Source organism: Corvus brachyrhynchos, unplaced genomic scaffold (assembly GCF_000691975.1).
Source record: "Corvus brachyrhynchos isolate BGI_N302 unplaced genomic scaffold, ASM69197v1 scaffold115, whole genome shotgun sequence".
NCBI lineage: Eukaryota > Metazoa > Chordata > Aves > Passeriformes > Corvidae > Corvus > Corvus brachyrhynchos.
The window spans coordinates 6,062,006-6,087,913 of record NW_008239553.1 but is presented as its reverse complement, the minus strand read 5'-3'; the positions used below and the strand labels follow the sequence as shown (position 1 = coordinate 6,087,913).

The 25,908-nt window shown below is 35.9% G+C and overlaps 1 protein-coding gene across 4 annotated transcripts in view; it reads left to right on the top strand.

The window, feature by feature from the left end:
* Window positions 1–1,354: 1,354 nt before the first annotated feature.
* Window positions 1,355–25,908, top strand: part of FUT8 (fucosyltransferase 8) — a 90,154-nt gene continuing 65,600 nt past the window's right edge. Inside the window, exons 1-2 of one of the 4 annotated variants that reach the window (XM_017742074.1) lie at window positions 1,355–4,029; window positions 7,267–7,343. The gene's annotated coding sequence lies outside the window, so the exon portion shown is untranslated. Of the gene's footprint in view, window positions 4,030–5,356; window positions 7,348–25,908 lie in introns of those variants that run through there. The other 3 variants (XM_017742076.1, XM_017742077.1, XM_017742075.1) reach the window with 3 other exon arrangements.

Below are 25,908 nucleotides of genomic sequence, written 5' to 3'. Positions count from 1 at the left end.
AGCATTTTGTTCCTTTTTTTCTCAGCTTCCTGGTTGTTGTATGCTGCTTGCATCTGTTCTTTGCCTTCCCACAGAGGAGCAATGGCAGCAGTACAGAATTGATACTATCTTTGAAATCTGCACAGCTGCTGGTATGGTTCTGAGTCACAGCAGTGAGGTTGACCACAGTCTTGTTAATGCACTGCTACTTGACCAGTCAGTTAATGAAAGCAGAGTCACTCAAGCTGATCAATGACAGACTTTGGAATAAAGTGCTATGATTTTTATTTGGTTCTTGTTTGAAAAGCTTGAAAGAAAAGATGAAATTATGTATGAATTCCTACTATAATTTCTCTAGCAAAATCGAGCCATGTGCTCACTGTGGGTAGGTTTGAAGAACTTATCTTTTTCAGAAGGAAGAAAAAAATGAAGAAAGGGGTGAGGCATCTAAGGCACAACAGAAAATGTGGTTTCTTTCATTTACGAAATGAATTGTTTCAATTAATACGTAGAAGATTTTTAATAATTCTGTCGGTGTTGGTATTTCTTGTGTGTGTTCGCATCTCTTTCCATGTAAATTTCTCTGACTGTAAATGACTTGAGTAATGGTATTTGTAGGGGTAGCTCGTATTTGCAGTGGATAGTAAGCTGTATATTTCTTAATTTTTAAAAAATTTACCTGCTTTATGTCAGAACTTTGATAGGATGAATTAAATACCACAGTTTAAAATGATCCCACAAAATTAATAGCAAGGCTGTCTAGCTTTTTTATATAAATATGAACTAGAAACAAGTAAGGTTTTTTTTTTATTGGATTACAGCCATGTTCCTTTGTGTGGTGTTTTCAACATCACAGTTGTTTTTCAGTGACATGTATGGTACTGTCTTTATTCTTCTATGAAGCTTGCTGATTTTTTTTTTTTCTGGGACTGTCAAACATTGTTCATAGTCTTGTCTTTTGGTAGAGTAGACTTTCTCCTTTGAGCTAATTACTGCAACTGGTAACAAATAATCATGAGGCTGTACTGCATGAACAATTTCCTTCCTCAAATTCAAACCCAGGTTTGGGGTTTTTTTTATTTTGTCTTTTGACCTGATTTTAAATGAATGGGTTTTACCAGCATTTCGGCTTGTAGATTGTTATTTCTTCTGTATGTTGACTGTATTATCACTTAACAACATTCTTAATTGGGCTTTCCTGTCAGCTTTTATTCCAGTCTTTTCATTCATTAGCCTGTGTCTACAAAGAGTGTTCTTTCTGTGTGATTATCTTTCCTTTAAATTTTCTCATTCTTTTGGTTAAATTTCTAAAGATGGTTAATACTTTCTCCTCCTCTTCTTTTTTTTTTTTTTTTAATGTACTTTTCCAGACTTAATCTGCACTTAATTTTAGTTTCTTTAAGCTGGTTTGATTTCAAATCCCTTTTGACTACATCATCACTAATAAAGTTGACCATTGTTAGTGAGGACAGCTGGCACAGATTGAGATTTGTCCTTTCTGTTAATCTTTCAGCCTTAAAACAGGTAGCTGTGTGTGCCGTACTGTTGGAAGTTTTCCCAGCCATGTGATAACCCTCAGATTGTTCCCAGAGGTTGGGAGAGTGCAGTTGGCCTTTATCAAAAGTATTTCAGGACTTGTTCTTACATGATGATTTGCATTTCAGTGTCTGGGAACGTTTTAGTCATTAATACATAGGTGTAACTTTTGTAAAGGCAACAGTCAAGCCAGTTTCCAACTAGAGGTTAACTCAGTTTTATTGCTTCCTAAGAGGCCTACTCCGTGAATCATTAATATTAAATCTTATGCTTTGAATGATCCTGCCAGCTGTCTGGGGAAAAAAAAACCAAACCATACCCAACAACAACAAAAAATAATCTCAACAGTTCCTCCAACTCCCTCATCCACTTAAATTTTCTGGTTTGGTAATTTATAGGAGGTCTGCATTTTCCTACTCACTGTAACTTCCCCATTCTAACGTTATGTGGAGTGTTTGGCTTCTGTTGCATTCTGTATTTCAGAACAGATATACTAATCTTAAGATATTCAAGACAAGATTTCCTGCTCCAGCCTATATATCTGTCCTCCCTGAGCCAAGTAGGCCTTCTAACAGGATGGAGTATCTCACTAAATGTGTTGTGGCAGTTGAGTTATATATTTGTTTACTTTCTGAGATTCCCAGCTACCCTTGTTTTTATTCTCATAGTTCTTGTGCTAGTTTACTGAGAAGTAAAGCAGAAGTTTACAAGGAAGCTCAGAAGATACTCCACTGTTTGCCACCTTCTCCTCCCTGTGACCCTTTAGCTGCCCACACTTGCCACTCATTCCTTTGGAGCTGTGATCTAGGTTGCCATTTGTAAGTCTTGTTATTTTATTAAAGAGGACAGTCTTTGCTTTAATTTGCTCACTGATGATTTGAATGACAGCAGAGTTTTAGCCTGCCAGGCTGGGAAGCACAGATGGCACTTCACATGGCTGAGAAAAAGTGGAACTCTGGGGAAAAGAAGCATATGTTTTCCTGGGTTTGAGAGAACTAAAAGAGGTCCAGTGCTTGAAGTGTTTTTCCAAATTTTCCCCAAATTTGCTACACATGTAACAGTACACTGTATTAGCAATGCCACTCTAGCATACATGAAACTTTGTACAGTGAAAAATGTAGGGCTGCAGACACTGAACAGCAGTGATGTGTCTTCCAGGAATAAGGGGATGGGTCACCTAGGGCCATGTAAATAAAAGGGAAAAGTGAGTCAAGTGGTTGGGACAGTGTGTCTTGAAGGAGAGAAGCAGGAAAGAACTTGAGAACTATGCAGTGTCACGTAGGTTTATTACCTTTTGAGTCACCTACCTCCTGGCAAGTGGATAGGTTAAAACTGTGTTTATATTCAGGATGTTATTTTATAACTTAATTCTTCATTTAGCCCTTTAATATGTCCATGAAAGAAGGCAGTGGATTGTGTACTGTTCTGTATACTGCATCAGTTTTGTAGAGTGTTCTGAGTTTGTGCCTTGAGAAACCATTATGTGTGAAAATTTCAGTATTATGAAGGGACTTTGTACCTTAAGCAACTATTTTACATTTTCTTCTGTAAAGGATACTTGCTTATTGATACTGAATTTTGTTCCTAATTGTTATTTGTGCTGTTAAAAATGGTGTACTCTTAGAACAAGGTCAAAGTGGCCAAGTACTATATGTGACAAAGAAAAACAAGTGCAGGAAGATCTTTGTCTTTTATGCTTATTTTGATGAATATTGAGGAATAATGGTCCCAGATCTGGCTTGACTGAAAATGGAATTTCATTGACCAACTGTATGTCCTTCTCAGACCAGTGATAATCAAAGCTTGTTTGAAAGGGAACCTCCTCTACAAAATTGAACTGCGGAAGGCATCCTGTGCACTTCTCTGCAAAACAGATAATTCCCGGGAGCTTCTTTTCTGTGCAGTAGAAGTTTGATGATTTGACTTTGTACCTTGCATATGCCAGCTTTTTTAGCTCTTAGCAGTAAGGAATCTGAAGAAAAAAATGGAACAAAACTGAACCCCACACCATTATATAATGTGTATAAAAGACCCTATATGATTTTTTTAAATATATACAGTAAAAAGATTAGCCTTCCTTCTGTCTCCGTGGGATGTTTTTTCTTTCCATATTTGTTTAAGGAAATTTGCTTAGTGCCAGCAAGTAACAGTGCTACCAGACAGATGGATTGATGGGTATAAGAGAAATGAAGTTCAGTTTTTCAGTTATATACCTACTTCTCCATCAGAAACATACATTATCTCTTAAAACTGGAAAAATCATGTTCTGAGCCTCACTTGGGCTTACAGAAGGAATAATTTTTTGTTTTTTTCTTTACCAATTGACTGATTCTGTTGTTTGTTGCAAGTGGTTTTGTTGTTTAAAATGGATTTTTTTCATGCAATGTTCTCCCTGGCACAGGTTCAGTCACTTCTCTGCCAGCTCTTGAAACTGTAGAGCCAGCAGCGGAATATGCGGGCGACTTTACTAAAAAGCTGGTCTGTATGCTTCAGAACTTGCTTGTACTAGAGAAGGTAGGACTATCACACTTAGTAGTAGATTTATGTCTTTGGAGTAATAGAAGATGTTTAATAAATAATAAAAAAAAAAAAAAAAAAAGATTGCAAATTCACATCCTTGAGCACTGATGAGAACTCCTGATGTAAGCAGACTGGTGATCAGAGGTAGATTGCTGTTGTATGACCCAACTCCAGATCTGCTTCCTTCTCAGATGATGTGACTTCATGGGAGTAACATGATTCCAAACCACACCAGCTCATTTCTAGCTTTTAAAAACAGATTGTTAGGACCAGCCAATAAAGCATTCATCGATTTACATTTAGATTGGCATTAGCTCTGATCACAGTCACACTCAGAAAAGAGCAAGTCATTTGGGTAAGAAAGAACTGGTAGTGTGGTTAAGCTGGACTTGCCTTCTTAAACGGGAAAGAAAGAATTTGGCGAGTAAGACCTAGGAAGAAATAACAATAGTCTTTATTGGGTGTGAGGGCATATATGGGAGAGAAACATCTGAAAATAAATAAATCTGAGGCATAAACTTAAGAACAAATCTTTTTTGAAAATCAGAGGATGAGGTCTACTCAGTAACGGAGAGAAAGAAACTCAATGGTTCAAGATGATGTTTTATATATTTATGTAAGAATACGGTTTAAGATGATAAGGTTGCTCCTGGACTCAGAAATTAAAAATGAACATTTGAGATTTCTTGATATTAGAATAATAGAAATCTCTGAGAAAGAGGGTAGAGCAGACAAGAAGATATTTGATTGTTATTTGTCATAAAGTTTTCAGCTTTACAAATTCTGTTCCTTGGAGCTGCCACTGGTATCCTGAGCATATCCAAAGGGAATATTTATTGTTTTTATTTTTTGTCTTCTTGGTGCATAGTTTATCATCTTCTGAAGCAGAGACAATTTGCCATTCTCTAAAGGTGGGATTTTGAGTGATATGTGTGATTTGTCCTGTGGTATTGGGACAGTAGTCCTGGCCTGGCATATAGGTCTAATGTCTGTGTTCAGAGTTAAATCAGTTTGCCCTAGTCAAATGCAGAAGGGATGGGAGAAGTGTTTCCATTTTTTCTTCCTCCTTGCTGCAACCCTCTGTATTCCTAAGGTGATCTAGGTATTTTCATCTAACACTTCTGTAGTTGCAGGCACTTAAAGTGTGGTGCTTTCAGATTTCATGTCTTTTTAAAGTTCAACTTAAATTACATGAAAAATATTGATGAAACGTTTTGGACTCGGTTTTGGTTGGGGTCTTGTAATGCAGGAGACTGGATTGAACACTGCAGATGTTATTGAATCCTTTATAAGAATTTTTTTTTTTATATAAATAGATAATTTAAAAGAAAAAAGGTGGTGACTAGTCTATGTACACCCAGCAATTAAAAGTCAGAATTAAACATATAACTAAAATTTCCTATCTGTACGGTCACTTCATGACCTATATTTCCAAAAAGATCTCTGTAAGAGCGCAAATTCATCTGGAAGGAAGCACTGTCTAATTAGTGATATTTGTGAATAGTCTTGAGGTGATTGAAAACACAAGTGCAAAGATTTTTTTAAATACTTTCAGTTTTCACATTATAAATAGTATTCAAATTTCAGGGATTTATTAGCAATACTAGGCTGTAAAAATGAAACTTTTTGGTAGTTTTGAATGTTTCAGAGTAGGCTGACTGTTTTAAGATAATCATAATTTATGTAAAGTGACTGTCTGTTCTTTTTATGGAACTGTGGGAAAAAACCCTGAGAGCTTTATTTCTGTGCTCTTAGTAGTAGTTTTCTCTAGGGCATGGTGATTTGCCCAGCCTGGTAGGACTGGAAGGCTTTTTGGTACTGCTTGCAATTCTGTTGCTTACAAATAAATCAGCTTGTAAATTTAGTGATAGTTCTTTTCATTATATGAAGTGTAAATGTTTCCACTTCATATTTACCATGAGCCAATCTGTCTAAATTTTTTTTTTCCATACGTATGGCTCACCTAATGTGCTACCTTCCACTTGTTAATGAGTTTGGGAATACGAACTTTTAAGAAGAAACATCATAATGCTTCATACAAAATTAAGAGTAACCATCATTCTAGACCATACTCTAATGGATTCCATGTAGGGCTTCCTCTTGGAACATGTGGGCTCTGTATTTTGTTCTGCTGGGCTTCTTGAGTCACCTTCAGCTGAAGGTTTCACCTCTCCATTTTTGTGAAGCAGGCAGTGTAACTGATTTGATGAGAGCTACAATAAAAGAATGAGTTTATTTTTTCTGCTTTTACTTTTTATACACGGAGTAACCGTGTTGTATTTTTTGGTTTGAATTTCTGAGATACTTTTATCACAGCAAAAGCTATAACCTTTTCATTGAGTGCCACCTTAGCCAAAGTATACCCATCAATCTCAAATAGAAGTGAAAATAGGCTATCTCCCTGTTTCCCTCAGGCATTCCATTTTTGGAAGTTCATGGGCTCTGACTTTGTAGGTGCTGATTACTTTAAATAATTTATTATATGAATAGGAAAACACAGAATTCAGATTTTTTTTTTATCACTGTTGCTGCTTTTGAGAGGTTTAGAGTTGCCAGTTCACCTTGTTCATTGAAAGTACAGCTGCTTTAGCTTCTCTTTGAAATAGAAAATCACTTAATTTTCATTCAAAAATAAGACTAATTTGGCAGAATTCTCATTGCAGTAAAAGTCAGTTATCTGAAGCATTTATCATTTTTTTCCCTTCGTTCCTATTCCTGGCACTATTGTTGCTTTAATTGGTTTCCTGTTTTTTTTTTTTTCCTGCTTTCATTCCTTTCCTTGAAGTGAGGTTCACAAATAAGCTTTTTCAACAACCAGTTTATTGCTGTTTCAGAGTCTGATAGTGCATATTTGAATGCTTTTCTCTTAAGTGGCCAGGAATCAACGTTTAGTTCAGTGGTGTGCTGCCATTCTGAATCAGTGAGACAACTGTTAGGAAATTATGTAGTAACTCCATGCCTTGATAACCCCAAACAAAGGTTTTGTTTAAAACAGTTGTTTCTTCACTGAAAGAGTTGTCAAGCGTTCTTAACAGGCTGCCCAGGGAAGGTGTTGAGCCTCCATTTCCCAGGTGAATTTAAAAGATAAGTAGATGTGGCACTTAAGGACATGGTTTAGTGGTGGGCTTGGCAGTGGTAGGTTTATGGCTGGACTTCATGATCTTAAAGGTTTTTTCTAACCTAAATGATTCTGTGATAAAAACTGATGATATTTTCCTCTTCTACTTTCAGAGAATTACCTATGCTTCAAAATGAAAGTGAGGAAGAAGAATCCCCAAAAGTATTAATTTGAACAATAATTATTGCTTGTAAGTAAGTACTTCTCGTTCTTTGTGACGTTGCCTTCACAACTGAAAACTGCTCTTCTATTGATAAGTCTTTGTCAGCTGAAAAAAGGAAACTTTGCAAAAGAGAGGTCAAGTGCCTCACTTTTGTGTCAGACCACTGACAAAATTGGGTCAATCAGACACCCATTTCACCTTTCATTTCTCCTTACACCTATTTCTCTCCCATAACTCTTTGCCTCTCACCTCTAAAAAGAGAAATTCTTTGGTAGGTTCATTATGTATCCTCTGTCTTACGAACAAAATCCTGTATGTCTTTGGCAGTATTTCTGGACCCTTTCCATCTGCAGGTATTACATGTGTTTCTCAGAGATAAGCTGTACTTTTGCAGAGGCTGGCCACAGGCCCTGCTCCATGAAGTTTTTCAAGAGTTATAAGCAAATTAAGCTGTTGTGGGTGGAAAGTATTGTGTGCTCTGGGGTATGCCAGATCCAGTGCTAGTGAACACTTCAGATTCTTATGCTTTTGAAGGTCTGGGCAAGTACCATAGTAGTCATGTTTGAGGACACTTTTTTTTTATTTAAATAAAACTTAGCAGAAAGGTAACTCTTCATTTTGAGAAGCTGCTTAAAGAATGAAGTGAACTTCACTGAAGCATGAATTTGGGTGTGAACTTGGAAACCAAGCACATTATGACATTATTCTTTTTTTGATGCAACTGTAGAAAAGACTGTTATGATCGCTATTCTTAATTATGATAAGAAAGTTATGAAAATTTCTTAAGCTTTCACAATTGAACAAATTAGATTAAGAGTTCAAGCAAATTTGTTGCAGATTAGACGCTTTTACAGTTCACCCAACTTCACTACTGGTTTTCAAGCTGGTGACATCTAAAGTGCTCTCAATTATTTTGATTTATTTGTGCACTTATAACTCTAGAAGTACTGTGTTATTGTAAGAGTTTAATGAATGGTTTATTTAAAAAAAAAAAAAAAAGAAAAGTGGGATTTCAAATAATGTTCTGGGGACCTTCTGGCCAGGACAGAACAAAGAATATGGTTATAGCTTTCCAAGCGTCTGGTGTCCAAGTAGTTGTCTTGAAACTGGGTTAGCTGTTGTAAGTGCTTCCTGCTGGTGAGAGGACTTGTTTCCATTTCCTGCACCCAGCTTTCTTCCCACTTTCAGTCCTACTGAAATGAGTTAACTGATTTGTCTCACAAATCCAGAGAAAAGGTGGCTAGTTTTTTTCTTGGCTTTTGGGTTGGATCAGCTCAGACAACTGTTCAAAGAAGCGTCCAACTTCTTCTGTACAGAGGAAGCAGAGAGACTCTGCAGGCAGGAGCAAATAGTGTGGGAGTGTAATCCATCCCTTTAGGCAGCTGCCAGTCAGTGGATTTGGCCAGCAGTTTGCAGTAATGCTCTCTTGAAGTTGTTAGGCTGGGAATACATGATTTGACTCTGGAGAAGAGCAGGCTTCTGTGGAAGCTTTAGACTAGAATTAGCTAATCTTGCCAGATTCCTCCTAGACATTGCAGTTGGTAGGAATAGTTTATTGGTATGGAATAGAAACAATGATTCAGAGGGAAAAAATCTTAGCCGGTGACTAGGAAATCTGTAATAGTCTTCCCCACACCCCACCCTCCAACTCTCCAGCCCCATGTGTAGTATCTGTGTGCTCCAGGCTCTGAAAATGAATGAAAGGTAGAAGAATTTCCATGACTTCTCAAAACCTCACTTCTAGTCAGAATTGGCTGGTCCCTTGTACATGATGTTATGTAATACAACAATTTGTATCTTGATTTGCAGTTTTGTAAATTAAAATTTGTTTCTTTGTGAGAGCCTGCATGCAGGCATGCATGTGTAATTACTTACTTTTATACTTCTGTTGTTCCGTGTTCGCACTAACTTGATTTGTCCGGAAGCTGTGGTGATGGTGTCACTGTCTTTAGCAGAGTTGCTTTCCTTCCTTTAGTAAGAACAAGGCACAGTGGTTGCCTTTTCTGTTTAGTTTGTGTGGGAGGGTAATTAAAAGGATTTGTACAGGTCTATAAACTGCAGTGCTTGGAGCTGTAGTTAAGCCCCTGGTTTGGTATATGCATTGCTCAGCTACTGAGGGAGATTGAGCAGTGGAAGAAAGCTGATTTGATCTTAGGGTCTAGGTAAAATCTAGGTAGTGCTGGTGGATTGAGACAAGTAATGGAGCACTAGAGTGAAGGTGATATCTTTCCCATATTACTTGATTATGCAATCTATGGATTGTGTTGGATTCCTGCTTCCAGTCAGATTTTGTAACAAGCTGCATTTGGAATTATTTTCTGCTATCATAGTCTGGCTTGGGAAAACTGTATTTCATCCATATACGTATTTAATATTTTTTCCTGATTTTTTTTCACATATAAAAATGTTTCCATGGTTCTTTTTCCCAAATCATATTTCACACTTAGTCTAATCCATTCCATTTTTGAACTGCTGTTCTGTAGTTTGTTAAGAAAGAAAGATCAAATAGACATTTTTTATTGCATTCTAAAACACTTTCTTATCCTTTCTTGGATATTCTGTAAGTTAGATTAATCCATGATAAGCTTTTCAAGATAAACTAATCTCTGGAAAAGGCCTGTATATCTTGAGTTTTATTTATTGTAAGGGCACCTGAAATCTCAGATAGATATTCTCTGTTCCTGCATATCTAAATAGATCAGCGTATGAATCCTGATGGAAAATACCTTTTCAGAAGGTTATATTGCTGATTTAGCCCTTCCATTTTATCAGGACTGTCCCTTTGTGATTCTGGAGTATCTATGATCTTACTTGCTACTTTCCCCCTTGCCTGAGGATCAGCAAAGTCTGTTTCTTGTCCTAACATTCAGTTTCAGTCTGCTCTTCTATCTTGGTAGGCATTTAGCTTGGATTCTTCTTTGAAAGATTGCTTCTTGCTCCTCTGTCTCTCTGAACTATATTCTTTATTAAAAGTGTGTTCTAGATAAGTCAGTTCTGATGCAGCAGCACAAACAACAGTCTTTTATGTCTTTCTTTTCAAGAAAAGAGGATGCTAATGGCTCCATTGACACACGTTTACTGCAGTGAAAAATGAAACCAGGCTGAGACACTGCAGAGAGGTTGGAAGATGGGAGGAGAATTTAACATGAAGCAAGAAATTAGAATGATCAGGGAAAAATGGGATTCAAGCCATTAAGGGCAAACTTAAAATACTGCTTTTAAATTAAAGGAACAGAAAACAGGCAAGTACAGGATAAGGAATGGCTGAGAGTTCTGAAGAAAGAGATTGAGGGTTAAGAGCTGACCTTAAATCAAGAGTATCACGCACAAAAAGCAGTTCTGAAAATGGAACATCACACCAGGATGAGTGAATGAAAGTGCTGTCATTCAATGCTGTAAAACTGATGTAAATCTCTCTGCACAACCTAGAAATGGAGTCAACTAGGTCATTGTGTCCGGTTTGGAACCATGCACGTAATACATGCAAACAAATCAAAATTATCTTGCTGAATTGGAGAGTCCAGAAGAAAATAGTATTGACATATAACAGCCAATCCAAGACCTGTGAGGAGACGTAGGAATAAGAAGAGGCTGATTAAGGAGCGTACATTTTTTACCTGCAGAGATTAATGCATTGAGGCTTGTGAAGCACTGCAACGAAGTGGGAAGAGCATGTGTTTGTCTTTGGAAGTTCATAAAATGTAGTCTGACACATACGAGTACGTGTGATCTCCTCTTAGATGACAGGAGTGATTTAATAACCTTGTGATAACCTTATTACATGTTATGATATAATGTCTAGTTTCTAGATGCTTGGTGGCTTGGTTTGGTTGGTGGGTTTTTTTATGTTTTGGGTTTTTTTGGTTGGTTTTGTTTTTTTCCCCCTTAATTGTCTATCTCTTTTGTGAATGAAGCATAGGGAAAGCAGCTTTTTGCAAAAGATGCTGAGAAGCAGCATAGGATCTCTTTTTGCATATTGCAGTGGTTTTTATTTCAAAATTTTCTTCACTTAAATACTTCTTCCAATGGATGAAGTAACTTTTTATCTCGAATGCATCTAAGTTTAGACTTAAATAGTCCAAATCTAAAACATTGACTGAAAATTTGAAAAAAACTAGACATGATAACCTGGTGGATATTATTTGGCTCTAAATCAGTATTACTTTTACAGTGCCCGAAAAGTCAAATTTCAAGTACCCCTGGTAGTCTATACCTTTTAAAATGTCTAGGATTAGACGGTTACACTAAACTAAACTTTTGCATTGACAAATTGTTTAAGGGGACAAGATCAGAGGAAATAGCCAGGCAAGAAGTTTCCTGCTTCACAAGTTCCTTCAGTTAAATAGGTAAAGATGTACATCACAGGTGTTTTTTTCATTTTGTTTTTAGTATGAAATACAGAGAAAGAGTATAGGCATGATAAATGTATCTGTGAATTATGAATTTTAATTTAATATTATTTTTAGATGAAATGGTAGATGGGGTGATAGTCTTGCATGCTTTTTGCTGCTGATTGAAAGAAATTGTAGTTGTCATGGAGAGAAGAATAAGATGGATAAATGTCGAGGCAACATCTACAGTACAGAAATATTGTGTGGTTGTTTTGGCTTTGCTCTTTGTTAAATGATGTAATTATACTACACTGATAACTCAGTACTTCTTTATTGTTTGGATTGTGTTAAATAGTGGCCAATAAACACTTCTGAAACTGGCAGATCCTGTTAGCATAGGAAAATCTTCCTTTAATTGTTTTTGCACTTATTCTTGGTGGGGTTTCTTTGTTACTTCTGTTGTTCTTAAATGTTGAAATAAGCCAAGTCTAAAGGGAATTAGAAAAATTAGACGCTTGCCAGTATGTGGGAAAAAAAACCTAATCAAGACAGAGGTTAATTATAGGGTGATTCACTTGGAACTGATCATAATGATACTGTCTTTTAATCAGATTGATTTTGCCTAAGCATATTTGTCGTAACTCATATTAACTGTATTAAAATTGGTTAATGAATCCAAAAACCTGTCAGTAAGGAGTGAACTTTCAAACCATAAGGAAGGTGCCCTCATTGCTACATGGCAGGAGGTTCTTGGTCATTGACTTTAGCTCTTGGGAAGAATACATTGCTCCTAATAAATGTCTAAGTTTGATAGAAAGAGATCACTAACTGTTGAATTGCTTGGCAAGTTAAACTTGAAAGTATTTGGATAGAGCCAAATGTGTGGTCCCAGGTCTAGAGACCAATACTGTAGATTGCACTTGCAGGTTAGAGACAAAGGTTTTGAATAACACAACCAGTAGAAGGCATGTAGGGGAGGTGGTACTAACCGCTGTATGCAATATTAATGGGCTGTGGTGAGTATATTATGGCTAGTTTGGGATTCCTAAGACTAGTCAGAAGTAGTCTTAAGAGATCTAGAAGAGAGCTGTAAAAATTCAGGTTCTGGGAAAGTGTACCTCAGTTCAGAGATTTAAGAAGCTTGTTCTGTTGAAGTGTTACATGAGAAGTCTTGAAGATTCGTACTTCAATCCTATATGAAAAGACATTGGTGAGTGCTGAAAACAGACGCGTTTGGTAACTAAGCAGTTGAGCAATTTATCTGGGAAACATTTGTTCTCTCTCATTCTCTCATATAATGTGTTTGAATCTCATGGATGGTTTTAGTAAAAGATGTGCATTGTCTTGGGGAACATGTGTGGTTCTGATGCAAGAAATATGAGAAGGTTTGTGATCATTGGATCACAAAGCAAAGATGGTAGTCATGATGTATCAGAGTGCAACAAGACAGTATAGTAGAGTATTCACATTAGATGGAAAGAATGGCCTTGTAGATAGAATGAGACCTCATGTTATGGGTCAGGAAACAAATGTATTACAGACTGCTTCGGAGGAATCCCAGTCCAGTTCCCGATGCCATATTCCCCTCCACCGGCAGGGTATTAATATGCCCTTAGCCAAGTCAGCATATTACTGGTAACATTTTTGTCACAAGTACTATGTAAAATACAATGTGTAGCAGTAACAGGAATTTAAGTGGAATCCATCCTTCTCTCAAGGCATTACCGGCTCCTTTTCTGCCAGCCAAATGCATATTCAGGCATCATGTTGCGTCTTCTTATGCGGTAATTGTATTATTCCTTTCTCCTTTTTAGATGGTTGAGCTAAGGGTAGAATCCTTCTGAATGAATGTTGGTTTTGCAATCCTGCCACTGAACATGTGCCTTTCTGTGAAATATGCTAATGTTTTCACAAAGTTCTATTTTTAAAAGACTGCTTTTTGCACTTTCCTTCCCAACCATATTAATATTCATGGTATTGTTTTGGTGCTTCTATGTTTAAGGTCGGCTTAGGAAGGCAGAACTATTGTATGTCTCTCTTCTCTTGATTCACCACAGCGTAGAAATTCCATTGTCTTGAAATGTTCTTTTTCCTGCATGTTACAGTTGCAGTGCTGGGCAAATGTAATGTTTTTAATGGCTCTAAATGTGTGATAATAGCTATTTACTTTATATTTCCCTGGACAGTAGTCTGGAATTGCAAACTTCTGGAGGGCAATCTTTCCATTTTGCACCATTGTCAAATGACTTTGATTGTGGTGTCAATGTCGTGTGCAGTTGTGTTTGGCATGAACATAGTCTGAAGGGTGCAAGGAGATTGCTGATTGTACTATAAGAGTGAAGGAACTTACAACTGGTTGCTTTTCTCACAGACCCGAAAGCACCACTCAGCGCTGTGCAGGTGGTCAGTGAATGCTTGCAGCAGTTGATGGTTTTTGTGCACCATCTGTGTCATGCATCCTTTCTTCTTGATTATCTTGTCTTCATTTTGATGTGTTTTGGTAGTTGCTGAAGTCAAACAAATATGGAAAAATTATGTGTGCTATTGTTACATGTTCATAATACTCCTCTGAGAAGAATGCATGTATCTTCTGGAGAGTGGCTGAGTGAAAACTGGTGTGATGAGCCACATGTATTTTATAAAGGGGACACTAAAATGAATGTTTCCCACTAATGAAGTTGTGGGAAATGGACTCTTGAGTCTTCATAATTTCCTGAATGCTGTGATTAGCATCCCACAGAGCATTGTAAAACAGTTCATTAATCATAGTGATAAAGAAGGCTCTGGAATGTCAGCTGTATTGCTCACCTTTTTGTGGGTACAAGATCTTGTGGACAGGGGCCAGAATATTTACAAAAACAAGTACATGTGTGCTGTGATGGGCCACTGTTAGCAGCAGTATGACAACTAATGCTTTCTGGAATAAAGAATAAATGGAATAAAACTTCTTCTAGTGTAGCAATACTATTAGAATAGGTTCTTAAATTATTTTGCTAAAAATATTTTATGATCTTTGTATTTTTGTGTTACTAAACCATTTCTATTTTAAATGAACATTCATATTAATAATTCATAGAATACTTGCACTAATTTTCTCCCACTGGTTCCATTCAAACAATTCATCTAGTTTTTTTCAGTTTGCTGATCTACATATTTTCTTATTCTTTTATAATGTTGTATCCTAGTGCTCCAGATATTCCAGAAAACTAATTTACATATACCCGGAATCTCCATTTTCCAATTAATAATTGTTGCTGTTAACTAATATGTATTTCTTAAAATGTGTTCTGATGTAAAATGATCTGTATGGTGAATCTGAATTACTAAGCTCCATTGGATGGGAAAAATTAATGTGGATATTTCTGGCAGTTATTTTGCAAAAGCTGAAAATTGAACATTCATTCTACATCAGTCCTTTGTAGTATATTTGAAATGGTATATTTCTGAAAACTATTACTGTTCTGCAGCATATACTTGAAGTCAAAAGTCACTAAATCAGAAGTGTTTCACCTATCCCTAGATTTTTAAACTAGCAGCTTTAGTCCAATAGCAGTATTCCAGAGAGTGTTGTTAGGATGTGACCAGTGAAAAATAATCTCTGAGTTTGGGACAATTTTACAGCAACATATATCAGAGTGGGTTAATGTTTTGATGCCTCACTAGAGCAGGGAGCATAGCTTGAAGCAAGGTCAAGAAAAAGGAAAACTTGAGCTCTGTTCCAAAAATTAGTAGAATGTAGTTCATGCATTCTAAAGGCTTCAGAGAGTAGCTTAATAACATAAGCCTTCCACCTCTCATTCTGCTTTTTTTCTTCCATATGCCTGTTTGGAGCACTGATCTTTCAGTCTTGAACTCTGCAAATCCCTTAAATTTGGCAGAACTTGAGGGTTTTTCCATTTGTCTTATATCAAAGGATTTCCTGCTTTTCATTTATTCCTTTGCATCAACTTTTTCATAATTTAGTAACTGTAGCTGTTGTAAACGTTATCTAGAGATGGAGTTGATGGCAGAGAGAATGGGATCTTTTCCTAGTGCATGCCAAATATAATGAGTAGGTTTTGTGTGATCTCGTAAAAGTCTATGGATTTTCTCCATAGACTGAGTGCAGTGAGACTCACATCTCTTTCTGTAAAGAAGAATCAGAAAAATTAATTGATAGCTTGATACAGAAAATAATCAGAACTTTGAAGCAATTCAGTACTTCCATGCATGTATGTGCTTTTTCCACGTAGTTGCTCACTAAGTCATTGCCAACTGCTTCTGTTGGTGTCTTGTATTTCAGCAGTATTTTTATCGGTGCCATTTCTTTAGAGATGTTAGGAGCATGTTATGTATCCATATGCACACAGAAAAGAATAGGTTTTTAAAATTTTTGATCACTGCTCTTTTTAGCAGTCATAGTATGAAGAAATGTTTTTTTCCTGTTTTCTGTTTTGTTCACACCTACAGTACTTTTTCTGAAACGTAATTTATTCTGGTACTCTGCTGAAGGATGTAACTTTTTTTTGGTCTAATTCCTAGCCCTGTTATAATGAGTAATCAAGTGTTTCTTTCATCTAGTAAGATTGTTGTGTTTCTGAATTGATTATCTTTCTTCAGCTGCTAAATTTCTCAGTTCTTTTTCTCAGAGTGTTCACTGTTCTTCGAGGCAGGAAGACTTATACCATTCTTCTCCCTCTGTTCCTCTGGCCCAGTTGGTGCAGTCAAACTCTGGAGACGGTTCTAGATTTTTTTGCCGTGTAAGCATGTTTTTATCTTTTCTCCACCTGTCATTTAATTAGACAAGATTAAGGAATGGAATATAGAAATACCTATAAAAAACAGGGAAGACAAATTATTTTATAACAAGCTAACAACCTAACAACCAGAAAATTAATAAAATTCTGTGGGTTTTTTAAAATATCAAATACCAGAATTATTTTGGGATGATTTGTATGAACTGGTTAAAAAGTATTTGTGGGAACCTAATGTTTTTCTTTACTTATTGTCAGAATTGATTCCCATTCCCCCATTTTCTTGTTGATAAGTCTCCTCAAACATTTTAAAATAACGATCCTCATTTCTAGAAAGATCAGAACTTACGCAAAGAATGTTTTGGTGGTGTGTGATTGTAATGATTATCTAGTTTCATGCCTTTTTATTTATACCCTAACATTCAGTGTGTTTGGGCTATAATTTTTTTGGTCAAGCAGAGAAAATATGAGAGAATGGGGCAGAAGAGAAGAGTAAGCTCAACACTTAAAACATTAAAATGTCCCAAACCAACAAACAACCAAACTAACAGTAAAAAAAATAAAAAATAAAATAAGAAAAAAAGAAGAACCTTACGCCAAACTATTCCAAAAGTCTGTATTGCATGTACATGGAGCAACCTTTCTCAATAGCACTGTGAAATGATAGCCCACACTGCTCCCTGTAAATGAGACTCTTTCAAAGGTTATACCTTCATCTTAGTTGACTATACTTCTGTACAAGGATCAGATCCTGTTAATTGTATATGTAGAACTGACTTCCTTGTGTAACTGTTGCTTATATTGGTCTCAATACCAGAAAACTAGAAGGTGCTGTATTTGGTAGAACCTTATTTTACAGGAATTCCAAAGATGGCCTTTGAGGTAAAAGATCTGTAAGTTTAACTCCTGTTAAACACAACCATGAAAAGAGTTATTGGATATGTGCTCAAGGTGGTATGTTGAAGAAGAGCCAGTGCAGAGGTGACCTGATGAATAAACTATAATTAAATTGCCTGGTCTTGGCTAGGCTTTTCAACAATTCCTTTTAGAAAAATGAGATTTTGGGAAGAAAAGAAAAACAGCTTCTTTGTGAATTTGTAACCCCATAAGGGAATCGAAAAAACCAGAATATATGGTTATTTTTCATAATGGGAACAGTGCAATGCAAGGTTTCATCTTGTCCTGGTCAAGGGCCTGTGCTGGGTCATGTGTACTTTATCATAAGAATAAATTGTCTGGAAAATGGAATCTCTTGAGCTTTTCTGGGTAGAACCTATATAGGAAACTTCAGCATTATTACAACCAAATAATCTTGGCATAATGTTTTATTTTTTTTTGTGAGCTTCTCTAATATAGATAGATAGTGAAGGAAGTTAGAAATGAGTACATATTGAGTTTTGGGAAGAGGTCTTCCTCTGGTCAGGTAATGAATAAAAAAATTCTGAATGGTACTAAATGAACTTGTGTATGTAGCATTCCATGAAGATATGACTATATGATATGTGTTAGTACAGTATGTGTAGTAGTGGATCTGTTTAAAGCAAATCAGGGTAGTGTGGTTTTGTTAAAAATACCAGTGTTGAATTTTTGATCAGCTAATGCTGTCTTAGACTTTCATCTACCATCATTGCTGTAAAAAAACAAGGTATACTAGTATATTTGAAATAAATATTCCATTGCATGCCTGTTTTTAAGAAGTGTGACTTCTTGTGTAAGACTGGAATGAATAAAGATGTCTAAGCTCAACTTTGGATCTAAATTTTTTATTTTTCTCTGGAACCAGCTGTGTAAATCACAGTGAGATAAACACAGTGTATGAAATTTCTCTTCAATCAATTGTTGCATAGAGAGTTTTTCATAGGGAAATCTTACTAAATCAATGAAAAAATAATTAGATTATTTATAAGTGATGCTGTATAAAAGTAGGAAGTAGTGGGTCTTGCTATATGTCATTAGGGAACCTTTCTGTAATGATATCTATTTCTGTGAAATAATAAGTTAATGCTTACAATCACAAATTATATGCTCATCACTCCATTTTTTTTCAAAAGAAAACAAAAATATTTTACTACATATCTGGTATTTGAAAATAAGTTTCTGAAAATTAGCTTGAATTAGCTAATAAACACATCCTGGGCTCGTACAGTGTCATGTTATTGCATGAACTTTTTAATAAGTATCTGGTTACTCTTTGCTGTCTTTCCCTCAATATTGCTATCTTTAATATTGATTTGAAATGTGTTTAGTAAGTAGATAGCAAAACTCATCTCGCTGTCATGTTCAGGTAGCTTTTATTTTTTTAATTAGTTTCATTTATTCATTTATTTAAGAAAGCTTACATCAGTTTTAACCACCTGATAGAAGGAAACTGATGTCCATCACCACTATGCTTTGGAAAAGTGATGATTATATTGTGAAGTAGAATATCTTGCCACTAGCAAAAGACTTAATGTTCACTTGTGTTGAGCAAACACTTTGGTAGTGACAGGTAAGATAGCAATGACAGAAGTAGTTAGTGGTGCAGCTCTAAGGTGAAGGTGAAAAGCCCAGTATTCTTGTTTAACCTCGGTGTTATAGTTTAATGAAGGAATTTATCACTTTGTTTTGTTCTGAATCTAAAAAGGAGAAATATATTTCAAAATGTTTGCACATCTTCTGAAAGAAATTCAATGTGAATGGTCTTTCTGCCTTACAGGCTGTTCAACTACATAAAGGAAAAGGCTAAGATTTTACTCCATATAAATGTAGTGGCAGCTACTAATAGTCTTGAAGTCATTTATGGGGAATTAACACCTGAAAAGGTGGCTGAACAGACCATAAACCTGTTTTTCAGAGGAACCAATTATCATAACATTTTCAACCTCAGCTGATACTATTATTGCTCAGCTTCTCAAAAACTGGATCCAGTCTACAAAAGTTTTCATATTAGTATTACATTTCAAGTTGGTGTCTTTATGAAAAATCTGAAAACAGTGAATTTATATGGTCCAAGATTATTTAGGTTTAGATCAAACTTGAATTAACTGTGAGCAGAGGAGACAGAATTAGAATTGCGTCTAAGATACTGTAAAGATATTTTGATTCTCATGTCTTTGCAAACAAGATGATGTTTGCGAGTTATAGAGGTTGAGAAAAAGAAGATTGTAAAATACAGGTTTAAAATACAGGTTTAAAATTTACAATTCTTTACAGATTGTAAAATGCAGTCAGAATTTTGGTGGCTGTTTGATCCAGTCTCTATGAAAGCATATGTATATGCAGTAGGCAAAAGCTGCTGGAGAACTGGTGTATCTGAAAAGTTCAATTGAGCATGAGGAATCCTTTCTAAAGAAAGAATTCCAGAGCTTGTTGTGTTGGTACTATTGTGTAGTGATGGATGAAGTACAGGGAAAAAATCAGTTACCACTTCATCAGTGTTATTTGTCTAATTTTCGGTTCGTGTTTCTCCATATACTACGCATCTGGGATATTTGAATAGCAAACATAAAGAATTTTTATAATTTAAAACATATAGTGTTCCCTGAACTTTGAAAACAAGTTTTAGTATTATCTAAATCTACTGTTTTTTCCCTCTGTCTGACTTGGAATGTAATGCTTTATGTTTACGTATATTTTAAATGAAGCCTCTGGGTTTTGATGTTTTGGCAATCTCATTCTGTTCCTCTATATAGTGTGATTAGAAAATAGGTCGGGCACTATTGTGCTGAGAATGCAGTGGATTTTTCCCCTCCAATAAGTGTACTTAGTAAATAGTTAATTTATTTGACATCACTTACAGAAATGCATGTAAATTAAAAAAGGAAAAATGAATAGTTTTCCTCCAAATTGATGATTGGATATTGTTCTGAAAAGATTAGAAATAATTCAGACCACTTTTGGACAATGAAAATGTGTGAAATCACATAGGTAGTATGGGGTTCTGTTTTGTTTCTGAGAATTCTCCTGTATTGGTTGCAGCTGACACTTTGGGTATGTATGGATGCTTCTGTGAATGCTGGTCGCAGGATCAGGATCTAAGTTAGGGGTGCAAAGCAGGAACAGTAAGTCTGTTGAATACAGGAGGACTTAATTATACTAGCAGCAGCACGTGACGCCCTGTGAGTGCTTTTGTTTATTACAGTATTTTGAAAAGTGCAGTCTGCCTGTGTTTTTAGTAGTACATATACAGATGAAATGTTGTGATTCCTAAATTAAAACATGAACTCAAAGTGTTCACATGCACAGATTTCATTAGGATATAAAAATCACATACAATTACAAAATTTCTTTGATCTTGTTTTCCTAATAGACTGCTTTTTGGACCCTTTAACTGTGCTTGTCCTAATAATGCTCTGTTAGATCATAGAAGAACATAGGAATTACTACATTTACAAAACTTACTATTGGGATTTCTAATCAATTTGTTATGATGCATAGAAAGCTCTCTGATTAGATCAAAGGTACAGTCAGAATGTAATAGGTTTGTTTCCTCTAAGCTCCAATACTGATTGTTTTATAAACTACAGGTAAAAGTTATGTTTCGTGCTTTAGTTTACCATCCAAATGTCTTTCATTACATTTCTTTTGTAGAAATGCTTGTGTTGTGTGATATCTCGTCTTCATTTTCACATGACTGGTTGCACATTGTGACTTCTTTCTTTTTATGGTTTACTGCTGCTTTTCATAAAAAGAACAGTGTGAGAGAAAGCGGTCTTAAAATTTATTTTCTCTATTATGTATTTAATCTGTATTAACATTGACATGGTAAGGCTTAGTTCTGAAAAAGTTGTCCCTAAATTCTCCAGCAGTATGGGTTTGTTGTGTATCTGCAGAATTCAACTCTTGCTACTTACTTCCAAATGCATATACATGCACTATATCATTCCAGCCAGCTCCCAAATAATTGCTTTTGAGATTCTTGCAGTAAATATATTCTCCCTAACTCTGGTGCTTCAGAAGTTCAAGTTCATTATATTAGGTGTCTTGAAGACTGTTAAGAACTGTATCAAAGCTCTGTCAGAATGGGCTGAGTTCTGTGGCAGTGTTTATTTACTGTATTTTGTTGCAATTTTCTTCACTTTTTTTCTTCACTTACTGAATAGATTTTTGGCAATGACCATGCCTACATAAGATCCAGTCAGAAAGAGTCAGTTTTAAAATTAATGTGATCTGAGCTTTTATCTGAAAAGGCTCCCTGTCTTACTCAAATGTCAGTAGCGGTTATCTGTAGAAGTGGAAGCAAGCAGCCATGACCCTTCTAGCTTACTTTCTGAGCTTCCAGGACTTGGGTTGTTCTAAGACAGATGCAGTATAGTATCCGTGGATGGATTTTTGTAGAAAGAACATCTAAGTCTGCTTTCTTTAACATACCAAATTTTTTAAACTCGAACATTTTAATTACAGTGAATTTCACAATCTAGTAGCACCTTCTGAAAATCCTAATATTCTACATCAACCAGGTCTCCCTAATTCCATGCTAATTTAGTTTATAAAACTTAATCACCTTCTGAGGCATGACTTCCCTCACAATGTTCTTTATTTCCCAGTATCTGGTGTTAACTGATGTGCCAACTATTTCTGATGTGTATTGTAGTTTCTTAGCTGCAAGAATTCTTCTGTCGTCTTCTTTGTGAATAAAGATTTCAATGTAGGGATCAATTTAAGTTCCTTCTAGTAATTGCTAATGCATTTATTTTATTTAACTTTCCTGCTGTGGTCTTGTATTTAATGTGCTGTAATAATCAACTGTGGCATCATTTGCCGTTGTGGAATCTATGTCAAGTCTTCCAGTTCCATTGTGCTTTTCAAAATATTTGATACAGTTTTTATGCATGTAAGAACTGGATTCTCAAAACTTCTGTAGGCCGCCAATTTAGTATCTTCCAATTAAGCTTCATCATCACCTCTCTGCTTGGTTTATGTGTGTCATAGGGAGCAAAAACTTGATCATTAATATTTTATAAAACAGCTGAAACTGTACTCCAAAGACTTCTTTTCTGCAACTTCTGGTGGTGTTACTGGAAGTGATAGTGGACTTGAAGTCACCAGCTTCCCAGCATTTTCTGAAATACCATCTAGTTTTCTTATAAAATTCTGTCTTTATACTCAGCAGTCATTTCACCACAGAGCATTCACTAGCCTTGAACAGCTTATTATCTTTTACAGATGATATTTAATACCTTGCTGTATAACCTGCCTCCTATCCTTTAGAATCCCTGTTAGTCTCCACATAAGAATGATGTTGGTATCATCTACTTACGGGACCATTTCTTTCTCAAAATTTTCTTGAGGCTCCCTTGACGTGGGAGCCTCAGAGTGTATTAAAAGTATTAAGAAATTTGTTTGGTGTACTATGTGTAGATGCAGCGCTTTGAGACATGGTTTGGTGGTAGACTCGGCAATGCTGGGTTAATGGTTGGACTACATGATCTTAGAGGTCTTTTCCAAACTAAAAACTTATATGATTGTACGAGTCTACTTGTCTCTCTAGGATATTTTGGTTTTAGCAAAACCAACTTCAAAAAACAGCGTTTTACTTCTTAACTTCCTCACTTACCTACCTCAATGTAGGTAATCGTGTACAATACATCATGATGGGGTAGCCCCTGCCCTCCAATCTTCTGCTGCCATTTGTTATAATCGTAATTTGCAATTTTTCAAGTTGGGTAGCAGACTGATTTTGTTGTTTCATTGCTGCTTTTTGATTTTGTGAATAACTTAATGGTTAGAGATGTAGATCCTTCAGATCCTGTAGATCCCTTCCTTGTGGAACTGAGCTCTAAATGCAATCCAGACTCTCCTTTAAATTACTAGGAGATTCTGCCCTGAGACTCAGTTTGCTAAAGCAGGGTTGCTTGCTTTAGAAAGAATACAAAGATTTATAACCAAAGAGTTACTACCTGTGTTTGGGCCTTGGCCAGACTCTTGGGTAAAAAACAGTCACACACAGAGTGTGTGACTATAGCAGGAGATAGCTCAGAACCATGGAGAGCTCTTTTAAATTCCAGTATGGGGAATAATGGGCATTCTTGATTTTTTTTTCTTAAATATGGTTGCTAAAATTAACCTGAGCTATTCAGAAATAAAGGAAGTTGAAGGGCAAGAAAAAGCCTACACTGAAATTAGGAGCAAGAATGTAATACTTGTTTTAAAAGAGTAGGTGGAAAAAGTCTTAACTTGCAAAGAATTGTGAGATACTACTGGGGAACAGCTAAACATAGGAGCCGCTGGCCACGATAGTCACACCCTTATTATAATGTGTTCACCACAAAGGAAAATACTGTTTTTCTCACAAATAATGAGTTTATACACAATTATTCCATGAAGTGAATGGCTTTCTATGTGGCTATGTAGGTTTGCCTAGGAAACAGTAAGAATAACATGATTGTAGGTTTTTCCTACAAGTGCTTGACTTCCAAATTGATTTGAAAGATGATTTAAAATCTGACTTGGTTTTACTTATTATCAGTCTGAAATGCTTGAATGGGATTTCACTAGAATTACCTTTGAGAATATATGCAAATTTAGCTTTTAAGTCTTTTGTTACTGTACTAATATTAATATTGCTTAAATAATTATTTTATATGGAAAATGAATTTAAAATCTTATTTTTAGAATGTTTAGCCTATAAAATAAAATACTATTTTGTAAAAAGCATCAAGCTTGCTTTAATTTCTATAGAAAAAGTTACATATATCCAGGCACACAGATGAAAAATCCCGTCTTACATATAAAAGAAAACAGCTCAGTCATTAAGGCTGATAGTTTCTAACACTCACGATGGCTTGACAGCAAATTTATGTATTAGTGTTATGAATAAAAATGGGAATTCTGATTAGCAGTGTAAACTTAATACTTGACATAAAAAGAGCTAAGCAGGAAGCTAACACTTTCAAAGGTGTTTTAAACTCAGTAAGTTTTAAACTCACCTGTCATTTTGCCTTAATAATGTGTCACACCAATTTTAGAGAGGAAAAGGCATTGGCAGCATTATGTGAGGTTTGGACTTGCAACTTCACAGCTCTGTTTTATTCATAGCCTTACCATTGTACAAAGTGCTTTCAGTTTTTCAGTTCCTTCAGTTTTAAATAAGTGAATAGATCTTAGATCAGTGGTACACTTGAGCCATGGTGATGGTGAAGATCACATGCAGGAAGCAATCAACTTTTGGTGGCATGGAGCTCTACTGAAGCTGTAAACCAGTGTAAATTAGACAGCGTGAACCTATATGCTAATGCAAATAAATTGCTTCCCATACTTGAATTAGCTCATTAGGTGCCTTTTTTGGTGCTTTTTAGTGTATAAAATTCTCTATCCCAAAAAAAAAAAAGAAAATTGGAATGCCAAGGGAAATTTTCACAGGCTAAGGTCTGCCTATTGTGGCATAGTGGAATTAAAGTTAAAGCAGATACTTCTTTATCAAATGGCAATATTACTATTTGCAATCCCCAGTAAAATTTGTCTTGCTCTAATAAAAGTACTGCATCAAACATGGTTCAATTTAAACTAGAAAATGGTGATACAAAGCAAGTCTGATTATTTAGATAATGATCCCATTCGACATTCTTTTCCCTGATGTGGCCCACTCAAAACTGTATTCTGACATTTCTGTCTCCAAGTCTGCCATGTGTAAGAAGAAAGGCTTTTAGCTCAGTTTTGTGACTCTTTTTTTACCGTATAGCCTTCACTATGCTTTGATTTTGCAAAACCTCCTGGTTGCGAATATCACTTTAGTTTCCTTACGGCTGCCAAGTGTCATGCATTTTTGCATAACTATTACAAACTCAGCAGCTCTCTCATCTGCCTGTTTTTCATCTTGATTTATAAACATCCAGCTGAGTTGTGAACAGACTGATGTTAAGTTTCCTGGTTATTAGATTTTTCCATGTTGCTTTGATGCCAGCCAAAAGAGGAAAGATCTTACCTCTGATCTTACTTCTGATGTTTGCAACCATTAAGGAATGACATGGGGAAGCAAGTGGAAAAGAAAATTTAGTGGAGCGCTTCAGCAGAAACAAAAATGGAAAAGTCAAATATTACCTTAAGGTTGTCCATTGGTTTTTTTTCTCCCTCTCTACTCCTTTCCCAAGGTATCCAGATTATTCTACCGATAGGGAGCTGCACTTTCTCCCAGGAAGTGGCAGCTGTACTTTGGTCCCAGATGAGCACTGAAACAGAAGGCAAACATTCTATTAAGTTCTGTTAAGAAAAGGATGTGCCATTTCTGTTTGCTAACTTTCATGTGACTTATGCAGGGCAGAAAGCCCAATTCTGTTCAGCTTCTTGATTCAATGGCTGGGTATTTTTGAAAGCATTTTAGGTGCTTCAATTAAAAGGGAATGAGCAACTGAGAATCTGTTGCTTAATGAAATCATCTGTTTCAGTGGCTGATTCCTTTATTTGTTTTGCACTTACATGTTTAGGAATGACTTTCTCCTACCTCATGAGCCAAATTTATCCAGGTGGAACTCCTAATCCCCAGATTTTATTATGTGTTTATTTGCGTGTGTAAGAAACAATTTCAATGTCACAAATTCTTTTTTTAACACA